Consider the following 12,500-nt stretch of genomic DNA (forward strand, 5'->3'; position numbering starts at 1 on the left):
GCAGATTTTAAATGTTAGATTTGTAACGGCAGCTTCTAAGCCGGGTACGACTGGTTATGTTTCTTCTGAAAATTTGTTTAAACCATCGAAAAGAAACTTACGGGCAAATTCTAGCTGATATTTGCAGAGCGGTTGGAATAGAAGTTATCGAAAACAACAGCCAATTTTCAAAACTTGTAAGCAATCCGTGCGCTCGTAAAATACGACATTTAGAAACATATAAACTCGTACAGAGTTCGATGGGTAATAAGTAAGGCCGTTAAATGCAAATCTCCAGCAAAGCTGACCATGAAACCATTCAAATAGGTTTAAGTTTAAAACTGACGACGATTTCAGTGCGACTTGCTGGCTATTTTGTTGGTGCAGAGTGGTTGACGAAATGGATCGTAATAAATCTCCAGGAAATTACAGGCAAACCTCCTCGCTAGTTTGATAATCCACAGACGTTTTTGGTCAAATCGTCGCGAAATCGTCGATGAAATAGCAAGTAAAAGTGCTTTAAAAAATCGAATAACTTTACAAAGGAGCCGCTTTCTTCTCACAATAATTAAGAGACGTTTTAACACTTCATCTTGTCTCAATCCATGATATAGGACTCAAGCTTACATCAGGCAAGGTACGCAGAGAATTTGACGAATTTCCTTGATCCTGAAACATGTGGATTCTGATAGTTCGCAGGCATTTTATTAATTCATCCTGCGTAAATAAAGTATCTTTTGCAAGCGAGCGAAAAGCTCACTTCAGTTCAGTCCAAACCTTTCGTCGACAATAAGCGCTGCCAAAGTTCTGTTAAATAACGATCGAATCTTTTGCTTTTAATGAATTACGGAAACGCCATAGCGGCTTCAGCTAACACGTAAATAATATTGAATTTCCCTCGATGGATATTGTCCAAGCAGTCCAGATTTTCATTTAAATTACAGGCTGTCATTCCCATAGAATTCCCCTCAACCACTTACTTGATCGCGTATTATGCTTTGAAATGGAGAAATCACGATGATACTCGAGAAGCCGGTTCTTCGTTTTAAGTTATTTTATTTCGCACTCCGCACATCATGACAAACATCTGAAAAATTAAGCTTTTTCCGAATCCTGTTGGCAAAACGGCCATTACATCTATACAGTTGAAGAGATGGCGCATTGACAGTTCTTTTTTCCTTTTCAATGTAAAACCCGAGACCCGATTCGCTCAGCCTCGACACACGATTCAAAACCTTCCACATCTTCCACCATTGCCTTTGTCACGCTAGAACTTAGGAGAAATATTTTGCTCCAGAATTTGTCACCTGTCAATCATTGCGACTGTGCTGCACCAATCAGAAGCCCCCGTTCGTGGGCGAACGGGTTTTTTAAAAATAGGGGGTCCTCTCAGTCTCTTGCCCCAACTTTCGCGGGGCCAGTTTGCAGAAAATCGGTTCGAAGCTCTTCTGTCGAACAGGAACGCTTGCTACGCAGGCTATGGAGCACTCCAATTTTTTTCTGAACATTCTCATGTCACCAGGTTCAAGGCTTGTTCTGACCACTCGTTGAATTTGTTCCTGGTAGTCCTTGGTTCAACTTCTTGGCTGCACTTTAAATAGCCAACTGGTTTGCCTCCAGCCATTTGGGATTCTTAACATTGTTGTTGATATTGTGTTCTGTCGTTTTGTTGATTGTGTTTCATTGGCGCTGGAAAGCGCTTATGGGGAGTGGTAAATTATGTATTGTATTGTGTCATGGATAAAAATAGACACATTTCTTCATACCTTAATGTACTTATGAGATATTAAATAATTAAGTTTTTAAGTTAGTTGTACAGTCCTATTTTTCCATTGGTGTCTCATATGTTACTTGTCAGTTGTCAGTTAACTGTCAGTTGACAGGTTACTGACAGTCCTGGACTTTTGGTTTGTGAAGCTTTTCAAAAATTACGCAAGTTTGTATTGGGTAATTGATTCGCTTTGAAACAATACAATCATGTAGGTCTCGTGCTATTAACAATGATAATTGACTAATAATAGCAATGATAATTTTATACCAAAGAAATTTGCTGACAATTTGTTTTTTGTTATGACAGGTCACTGGTCCACCAGGCACACCAATAATGGCCAGCCCTCAAGGTCTGTAAATGATTTTTCAAAGTTTAACCCATTGAGTCCTGAATGCACCCCCCCCCCCCCCCCCTCCTTCCTTGATGAGTGAAATCTTGCTCCAGGCTATCACTTTGTGACCAGCTGTCACCTGTTTCAGACCCAGCAAGTACTGGAAGTGAATCCATGTATGCAATGATGAAGTCTGTTCCTGGAGGAAGCATTCCGGCGGTAATAATTTTATTGTCTTTGCGTACATGTACATTAATATTATTTTATTTTCTATTGTTTTCCCAAGGATTGCCCCGATACCCACCCTTAGTCCTTTGTTTCCTGTCAGTGTGTTTGCCATACCGTCATGCAAGTTTTTCAAAAGAAAATTGAGGGGAACCAGGCATTTAAATTCAAAGATAATTGATCAAGAATATTTGTCAAGAGCTTTAAAATACAAAGCACTGTATTGTGTTCCTTTCCAAATTGAAGCTTAATTATCTCCGAAAAATGCGTGGTTACCCCCCAATTTTCTTTTTGGATACAAAGAGCACTTGCTAAGTTTGGCTTTCTCCGCATAGTTTTAAGGGGCGCAAAAATATCCCTGCATTAGTGATACCAATAGGAAATCAGAGTATCTGGAAATGCGCAGGACGTATGTGCAATAACAATAGTAGGCACCATCCTTAAAAGAATGTTCCAAGGAATTAATCACTAGCTTACTGGCTTAACTATGCTCAGGCTAGGAATCTTGATGAAGTATTGTTACTTTTGTATAGTTCGACTCACAACCATATTTGGTAAATCATATGATCAAAACAGAGAATGCCTAAAAACTCAGCGAGTTAACTGTTCTTCACAAATTTTTAACGCAACAGTATGAGAACATCCTGACACAAAATGGATTTTACAAATTATTTCTCAAAAAAAATTATGACGTCACAAGGCCCTCCTTTGATACACTTTTCAAAATATCAGTTCCATTTTTTTTTTTGTCCAATTAGAAATTCCATGCTACAGTTCACGAAAAATGATGGGATGGTTGCCATATGGTGATTATTCTGAGCATGATTGAAATAACCTCGCGAGGTAGTTTCAATCATGATCCGACCAAACACGTTCAAAATGGCGATTCATGCGAGAGGAGATAAGTTCCCAAAAGAACCAAAATTGGGGTTATTAGGAGGCTAAATGTCTAGTTGCAATATGGGCCGACGAAGAAATATAACGGTAAATTATCGGCGATTGTTACAGATGAGCTTGTGGAAAACGGAATATCTTATAACGAAGAAAGCGCAAATGCCGTCTCCTCGTTAAATGCTGCATAGCCCTCCTCCTCCAAACGGCTAGAAATTTAACACTAAACAAAAGAATGAATGCAACTGTTACAGAAGTTTCCAGCTCCAATCTACAGCTGAAATGTAAAAAAATTATGCGAGTGTCATGAAACAGCATAAGTTACACAACCATGCATGAAACGTGTTTCACACCGACGTCTGGTGTGAACGACCCAATAAAAAACATGTTTCGGTGAAGCATGTTTCCTTGAAACATGTTTACTCTAATCATGTTTCGGCTTTAATTTGAACACAGCTTAAAACAGTGACTTTGAAGGAGAGAGTATAGCGAACCAAAACATCAATGTTTGACCAGTGCAGAGACTTGTTAAGTAGAGAGGGCAGTGCATGGAGCAGTGTAGAAATATCTCTGAATCGAAAGCTCCTTTTTAGTTTTTGTTTGTTCGTTTTATTTAACGAGAGCGTTAATTTCCTTTCAGGATCACTGTGAATCGGTTGCGATCTTAAAGATCAAAGAAAGCATGCAAGAAGAAGCAAGAAGATTTGAAAATGTCGATGGAACGACGGACCATCAAGGAGAGTTTTTCATGCAATAACAGCTAGAGAACTTTCGCCTTTGTATATTTGCCAACCACTACCCAAAGATTTGTAGAAAATAATTATACTTGATCTACGGAGTTTGCATTGGGAGAGCAACCCCGCTATCGCTAAACGCCTTCTTCTCTTGTGCCAGGGAAGACGAGTCCAAAGTAAATGTCTCTAAATTAAGGTTATATTATATAGAAAGGGAAATATGTTTGTATAGTCCATCGCTTACGTTGTGGCTTATAATTAATAATATACGGACAGTTGTTGGGTGTTTGTGTAGAATAATAGGCGAGTTCTTTGGGACAAGAAAGCTTTCATATCTTATCAGGAATGAATGAGTTTGCTGCTTCGGTGTAGCGTACAATAAGGGACAAAAGGGATCCAAGCCACGTGCTTAAAAGCTGGTTGACCCAGATTTCTTTCTTGACCTCAAACGCGTTAAACACGTGACCAACACATGATGGGCTCGTTACGCCTTGGTGACGATTCTTTCTATTTATCCATCGCGTGCTGTAACGTTGTCAACGCTTAGTGAATTCTAGTTCCTTCTTAGTGGTTCGGGTCAAAGTCACGTAACGCTCCTCGGGTGAGGAACGTTGTTTGCGCGACTGCTGCCCGAGTGGCTCCGAAGGAGACTAAGTAACATGTTCCAAATGAAGGAAAAACTTTGTGCAAATGGTTGCTTCGCCTTCTCAAGAAAAGTTTAAAACCGGAATATTTTGAGACTTGTACCTTGGTGCTCTGTAAAACTTGAGCGCAAGCAGGTGGTCGATGCGTTGGCGCCCAGCGGACCCAGTGATTCGTAAGCTTTTGATTTACACTGAAAAATCGAGGAGCTGTTTGGAATGAAACCTTAAGCTCACCCCAAGTTTTCCGCAAGGTTTATATTTTGCTTCGTCTCTTAACGTGCATGAAGACGGCTAGTTATCCAATTTGCACGTTTAACTCCAATACGCATCAAGTCTCCTTATTTCACGCATATTAGGGAAACAGTCCTTACCGCAAGGTGAATGAAGGGGTAGTTTCTAAAGAAACTGTGGTGCTGCGTCGGTGGGTAAGTAGTATACAAAAATTTGGTTTTATCAACGGAGTTGATAATGTAAATTGGCCACCGTACAGAGATTCTAAAAGCTGACGTTTCGAGCGTTAGCCCTTCGTCAGAGCGAATCGCTCGAAACGTCAGCTTTTAGAATCTCTTACCACAAGGTGTCCGCACGTAACAAGAGCGAATCAGTGATTGGCATGATACGAGATGTAGCTATGTAAAAAGCGCGGGAAAACACTGCGCGCGAGTCAGGTGTTTTTGGTCTGCTTAGTTTAATTAAACGGTGACTCCAGATCGTTAGCCAGTCAAGAACCACAGTCTTGATTCTATGATGCGCTTGTTTGTGATTGGTGTTGTAGCGTGAAAGGACTGCTATGGAACAAGGCGGGCTTTGCGTGCTCGGAGGATTAATTCTATCAAACGTACGGGACTTATATTGTAACGTTCGCCAACCAACAAATCTTGCGACTCGTTTAGGAAAGTAGTAAATTAAACATTTTTTGTTTCTGAACGAAATATCGTGGAGGAAGGGAGGGGGGGGGGGGGGGGGAGGGAGGGCGGGTCTTGGGTCTGCAAAACGTTAATATGATTGATGTGATAACAATTGTAAGATTATTTGAAAGAACTAATTTTTAAAAGCAAAAAAACTATACCTTGGGGAAAAGTTGTGTACATTACGGATAATGAGACGCTGATAGTTTTTAACTCGTGAAGGAAGGTGCAATGTTTAATCCACCTCTGTCTGTGTGAAATGACTTGAGCAAATCATGCAAACAACACGGAGGAGAATTTGAGATTTTCGGATACAACTTCCAACCATTTTTTTTTTGTTTTTGCGGGTTATATAAAATCGCTCATCTGTGCCGTGAATAGCAAGATGAAACTGTATAAAGACCAACAATATATAATTCAACTGTCCAGTATATTAATACACTTTGAGATCATGTTGATTAAAGAAATTGTCAATGAAATCCTACTAGTAAGATTCGCCCTCAATCTGTAATTTCTGCTGTCCTGTCATGATTCGGGTGGGCTGGGAACATGCTGACTTGTTTGGCGTATGGGGTGCGTAATCCGAATTTTTGTATCAGTTCTAGGAAAGGGGCAAAAGTAGGGATAATTATTGATGCTAGCCCGCATACAATTGTTAGCTATTGTTTAGCTATTCGATATGTGCTGATTTTCTGCGAACATAGCGTTTTTTCCAAAAGTAGTGCTTGACCTAAAGTTCTCAGCAACGTCAACGGTAACTCAGCTGAAATGACTCACAGGCCATTGTGAACAACAAGAAAACAAAGAAAATGAATGTGTTTTAATAAGTAATTTTTTACGGGGAGGTCTTGGTTTTCCGGGTCTTAAGCTTCGATCTTCGTTTTCCACACCCCAAGCATTATTCAACCACGTCCTTTGTACTGGGGCCTCACCGCCTGGTATATTAATATGAATTTGAAAGGCTTTGTCAAAACGGACGAAAAACTTAGAAATTACAGAAAGGAAACTTGGAGGAAGCAACTAAAATCGACCGAAAAACTGCTCGTGATGAATAAAGGACGGCGAAAGAGCTCAGATGAACAATTGTCCTTAGCAAGTTTGTTTCTTTTTTGCGCTATAAAAAAGCACCGTTTTTATATCGGCAAAAATCTCCCTCCTTCTTGCGGGCTTCTTTCTAAAGCTCTTTGGACGAGCAAAGAAAAAAGAAAAGTTGCCTAACTGCGATCCTCGCATGCTGAAGATGTCTTGTATCATACGTCAGGGTCGGCCAGGGTTTTTAGATATACGGTATACAGGGGCTTTTTACATCGGGTATACGGTATATTGCAGTTAAAAGACGAGTATTCGGTTTATCACTTTCTTTGAATTTCAGGTATACGGTATACAATGCTTCCATTAATTTTGGTTACATTTGGATGAATTTTGGGTATTTATGGGTATTTTGGCGATTTTTTTCGGGTATACTGGTATAACACTACCCCCCGTTTACAGTCCCACACCAGCTCATTTGTGTAAAAGGAAGCTTCATATAGATTCTTGTGCACAGTTGTATTCAAGGCTCGGGTATACAAATCTGTGGTGAAAATAGGCATCCACAACTTAACACAGTTACTTCTGTATAGTTTCAAATGCAGGAGCAAAAGCTAGAGTGACTGTGTAAACAAAGGCACAAAAATCTTAGCCTCAACTTAAGATTTTGCTCCTCATGGCAAATTTTTGTCGTGTGCAACACAAAATTAAAGCTGTATTTTCAGTCCAAAATATTTTGTTGCAGATCCAAATTCTTTAATTAATGCTCGCATCACAAACTTTGTTGTTATCTTCCAGAATTTTTGGGGGTGATTACATTTTTTTTGTACTTTGAAATTATTATCATTATTATTATTATTATTATTATTATTATTATTATTATTATTATTATCATTATTATTACTATTACGTAATCATATATAATTAATATGATTAAGTACTATTATTATCAATATTATGATTACTATTCTTAGTCTCGCTATGTACACTAGCAATTTAATTCTATGAATGGCTAATTCTTGTAGCATCAACATTCATTTGGAATAGAAAAGGGTATGGAAATGTGTACGTTGTTTAGATGTTTGCATATTTAAGACTTCTCACTTCTCGAAAAAAAAAGTACAATGTTGGTGACTGGAAAATACATATTGGTGTCTGCTGTACAGGTATACGACGGAGTTAACTGTTGTTGCTTCCCCCATTCTGTGTCCTTAATCAAAAACCTTTTACTTTCCTTAAGGAACTCTCTTCAAGTCTTAGGGAGGAAGGAAAATCCCTTCTAAGCTCATTTATTTTCGACATTAGCATGCAGTACCCACCTCCAGTCTCCCAGTGGCGTTTTTTGGATCTTAAAAGAAACAGGACGTATTTATTCTGCGCCATAGACATCTTTCATAATGGCAGCCAAATAAAATATTCTTCTGTTTTAACACTAATATAATAAGCCTTTCTATCCTTGCTACAACGAGCAAATTTCAAAAGAATATTTGTTTCAAAATGAGGGCAGTAGGTCTAATTAACATAAATGCAACAGAATGTAAAGGAGGTTGCCATTTGTGAAAGTGGTCTATTTCCCTGCCCTTACACTGAAGGCAAAACTTTCAAAACCAATCCTTCTAACTTATCGTGGCCAGAGTTTGGGAAGGGGTGGGAAGAGCTTATGCAAAGGGGGGGGGGGGGGGGAACATGGGCTTTTTTTGCTCGGAAAAAGGTGGCCTTACCTAAATGTGTCAATGAACAAATAGATAAATAAAGAGACCGATAAATAGGCTAAATGAAGAAATGAAATAAAAATTTCAATACATTAAGAGAAAAAGATCGTCGACAAGAACTGTGTGCTCTGAAAAATGAAAAACTTTTATGTAATCACCTGTAGCTACAAATTGCCGATAAAAATGAGCCTACTTAAAAGATTGCTCTTTTAGAAGATGTTTGCCATCTTGGGCAACGTAGCATAATATTATAAGGGATGCTCTTGCTCGCCACTATCTCCATCATCTTTTTTTCCTAAAACGGGATAGATCTCAATGTTTTGGAGGGTCAGCAAAATTAAGTGAAGGGTCTCTCTTCGTTTTGATTGTATATCTTACCTTGTGGTACAAGAGATATGAAATGCAATGCCGACATATCACTTGAAAAAAATTTAAGTATAATCTTTAGTTATATGCTTATGTTATGCAGGATCTTGTTAAAGGCAGAAAGACTCTGTCTTGACCCTTCCTCTGGTAGTGATGGGGTGTGAAACTCATCAAAGACACAATTGTAGATCTCTGATAGTCATAGGCACAGATTTAAAGGATAAAGCTATTACTGTATGCCCTTTTTTGTTATCAAGTCGTTGGGATTATTAGCGGGTACCAAATAGGTCCAAATGAATAGCGGACAAATAATTTGATACCTCGTTCAACCCAAAAAAGAACGCAAGGAACATACGCTTTTTATGAAGAAGCACAAACAATACAAAAATATCTGCAAAGAAATTATTCCTTTTTGCATAGGCCTCATGATAATGTCATAGTATTCAATATGCAGATCGAGCGGCCTCGAAAACGCCAAAGTCAGTGGCATACTTCCTTTGTTAGTGGCACGAGGGAATGTCGAATTTGGCTCGTGAAGTCCGTGCATGCACAATTCTTCAAATGATTTGCACGCGTGCCTTCGTAAAAAGCGGGTGAAAGTTATTTTTATTTTCAAAGTCGAGGCCTCGTTTTGTTCAGCACGTACGTCAAGAGTTTAAATATGTTTTCGTCTGTAAGTCATAGAAGATAAGAAAAAATTGGTTATTTTATAAGCCACGCGTGGCTAAATCGGTTTACTTGGTGTGGACACAGCAGTGTACGATGCAGTTACAGCTTCAAATCTTTCATGGTTCATTAGAACTTTCTCAAGTATTTGGTATAGGACAGAAACTTCTTATTATTTCTGTTAAAAGGAAAAATCAAACCGAAGATAGCAGGCTCTATTGCACTCTACTTGTATCTTAACGAATGCCTATCTGAAAGTCGATATTTGAGGCGGCTCATGTATTGGCCGAGATTTAAGGGTAAGTTTCATAACTGGAGTCACACCTTAGTTAAACATTTTCGTTTGAATTATGATTGGTATTTGTGCCCTCTTTTCATCCATTTTTAATGATTTATTCAGTATCCGCATTGAACCTTCGCCATTCATTTTATATGGGTTCGTTTTTCAATAATTCAGTTTATATTGAAAGCTGTTTGCATGAGAAAAGAGTTTAATCACTTTGTGATTCGGGAGTGCCTTTTATCAACATAAACCCTTGAATTTTAGTCCACGATCTAAACGTTCATTTTCCCAATTCGTGCCATAGTTTTTTGTTGGACAGTCATGAGAACTTGGTGTTACATTAAGATCAATTTGAAACCTCTTTACCTGATAACAATGTTCATCCTCAATACAAGCTTGACTGACATTTCATAGAAACTGTAAAGAGAATTTACATACCCATCACTTCTGGGAGTCAAAGAGTTAAACAGAACATAAAGCGGAATTCATTCACTCGATTTGGCTCTCATTTACTATGATATTAAGCGCTTATGATGATCTACAAGCTCAGTGTGTGAAGAAGGGGTTAGTTGTCTGAGAAACTGTGGCCGGGAGAGTGAAAGATACTACCACCGTAAAGTAACGACGGAGTTAAACCATTTTTTATATCGCATAGGAATTTCGGTTGTTGATCCTTTTTCCCACTTTTCCGCCATATTAATTTTGGGTTCACGTCTTGTTGTTTTCCTGGCTCCACCGCAATGATGCTGGGGTACAAGGCCTCCGATTGCGAGACTACTTGTGAATTGAGGAAGAAGCCGGGTTTTTCAGTCCTCCCCTTCCCATTCCCCGACAACGCCTGCAACGCAGGCTTTTGCGGCTTTCTGTGTTTGGTGTAGGAAAAAACCGCAGACCATCATGTTATTCGTGTAGAAGTTAAGGAGGTTTTAATGGCGTGTAATGGGTTTTGCTGCATCTTTGTGATTTGTTTTCATAATCACGATTCGCTGAAGAGGTCGGCTAGTTTTCTCCTTTTTGCACCTGTGTAGACGTTTTTGCATAGTGTACTGGCTATTCAGTGGATGACATTAATGGAATTAAATGTGATGTGGTCGGCGATGCTTATTTCCCTTTCGTAAACGGTCGTTGCCATTTGAAACGGTCGATGCCATTTTGTAGCTCTGAATTACACTCATTAGGTCTAAGAACTCAAAAGGTTGTGGTTACTGAGAGTTGTTTCACGCTGGTCATATGAGTTAGGGTTCGGGTTAGGGTTCTGTTTGGGGTGAGGGATAAGAACCCGAGTTCGGACTCTTTTTTTCCTCCAGTTTTTCTTTTATAAATGTTTTTTTTTTCCTTTTTTGTCTTAATTTTTGTTAATACTTTTTCTTAGTTTGTTTCTTTTAATTTTCTTTGAAGTGAAGTGTGTAGTTGACCGTTTAAATGGCATCGACCGTTTCAAATGGCAACGACCGTTCTGAGAAATAGCAACGACCGTTTCAAATGGCAACGACCGTTTACGAAAGGGAAATTTGCGTCGGCGATTTTGTGCGTTCATTTTGGTCCTGAAATTTTGTCCATGTTTGTTCCATAAAACGGAGGAGTTTTTGAATCAGGAGCTCGCATTTAAAGGTTTCCAAAAGCCGAAAAGTCCTGGAAGAAAAATTTCTCGATCCCTTTGGAATTAATGAGCGCGCTTCATTCAGCTTAGTTATTCGCATTTCTCGTTGCCATGTGTTACGAGTTCGATGTTTTAAAGTGGTAGGTATAGTTTGCAGTCTAATCAGAACGCAGTGTCAAAACACAACGAAGTTGTTTATTTCACACGAACGCAGTAAATCCACTCCGGACAACAAGCATACGCTAGACCTGTTAACAATACTTCGACCTCCGTCGCTCTTGTATAAACACACGGCCTCTGCCTTGATATCCACGTAACCTCTCTGTTACACTTAACAAACACGACCTCTGTCACTCTTCAAAGCCTCCAAGCTTTACACGCGACCTTCGTCACACTTCAGTAAACACTACTGTAAAACTCCTCAAACATTTCTGAGATAAAAAAAACCTGCTAAACACGGGAATCCCGAACCATCGAGTTTGGATTCGAGTTCGAGTTGGACTTCGAGTTGGACTTCGAGTTAGGGTTCGAGCTGGAATTCGAGTTGGACTTCGAGTTGGACTTCGAGTTGCGCTTCGAGTTGGACTTCGAGTTAAAGTTGACTATAAAATAAACTCCCCTCCCCCCAAAAAGAAATAGAAGGGTAGGGTAGGGTAGGTCCCGCAAACCAGAGCCCGCCGAGATACTTACATTTTTCGAAGGACCGCTTTTGCTTATGGGAGGGCACAAACCAACGATAGTATGACAAGGAATATTTTTCCTTGAAATGTAAATGCTAACCATGATCCATGATGCTAACCAACGATCTCTCATGAAGAGAAAGGATTTGAATCAAAGCAGTGTCCATTTCTGTTAATCACGTGACCTACTTTTCATAAAATTGTAGGCTATAAATTAAAGAATGCCGGAAATGGAAAAAGCATGTCAAAAATATCAAAATGGCCAAGTTTGAGGCCCCTGCCATTAAAGAATGACTTTTATGACGGTTTGAATTTTAAAAAAAATGAGAAGATTTGTATTGAAAAAGTTGTTGAAGAGAAAGACCTTGCTCTCCAGCAACATTTTCTATAGAAATCCTCTTAATTCTCCGAAAATTCAAATTGTAGTATAAAACTCACTCTTTAATACCAGGGGACTCAAAGTTGCCCATTTTGCCATTTTCGATATCCTCTTTCCACGTCGGGTATTCTTCACGTTATAGCCCAGCAAAGAGCCAATGCAAATGTGGCGTACGCGAGCGTTTGACATTTTGTTCCAAAATTGAGCTATCGGAATCCTTACTTGTTTGACTCTGTGTTAAATGTTTATATTTTACTTTATTTTACGGTGCAACAAAAAGCTTGAAACGTTGGGAAAGTTGG

The 12,500-nt window shown here is 39.1% G+C and overlaps 1 protein-coding gene across 1 annotated transcript in view; it reads left to right on the forward strand.

Moving 5' to 3' along the window:
• The window catches only part of LOC138052738 (uncharacterized), a 43,086-nt gene extending 37,124 nt beyond the window's left edge, over positions 1–5,962 (forward strand). The window contains exons 5-8 of the transcript XR_011133145.1: positions 2,057–2,099; positions 2,230–2,300; positions 3,838–4,952; positions 5,153–5,962. The gene's annotated coding sequence lies outside the window, so the exon portion shown is untranslated. The remainder of the gene's footprint in view (positions 1–2,056; positions 2,100–2,229; positions 2,301–3,837; positions 4,953–5,152) is intronic.
• The last annotated feature ends 6,538 nt before the right edge of the window (positions 5,963–12,500 follow it).

Source organism: Montipora capricornis, chromosome 6 (genome assembly GCF_036669925.1).
Source record: "Montipora capricornis isolate CH-2021 chromosome 6, ASM3666992v2, whole genome shotgun sequence".
Lineage (NCBI taxonomy): Eukaryota > Metazoa > Cnidaria > Anthozoa > Scleractinia > Acroporidae > Montipora > Montipora capricornis.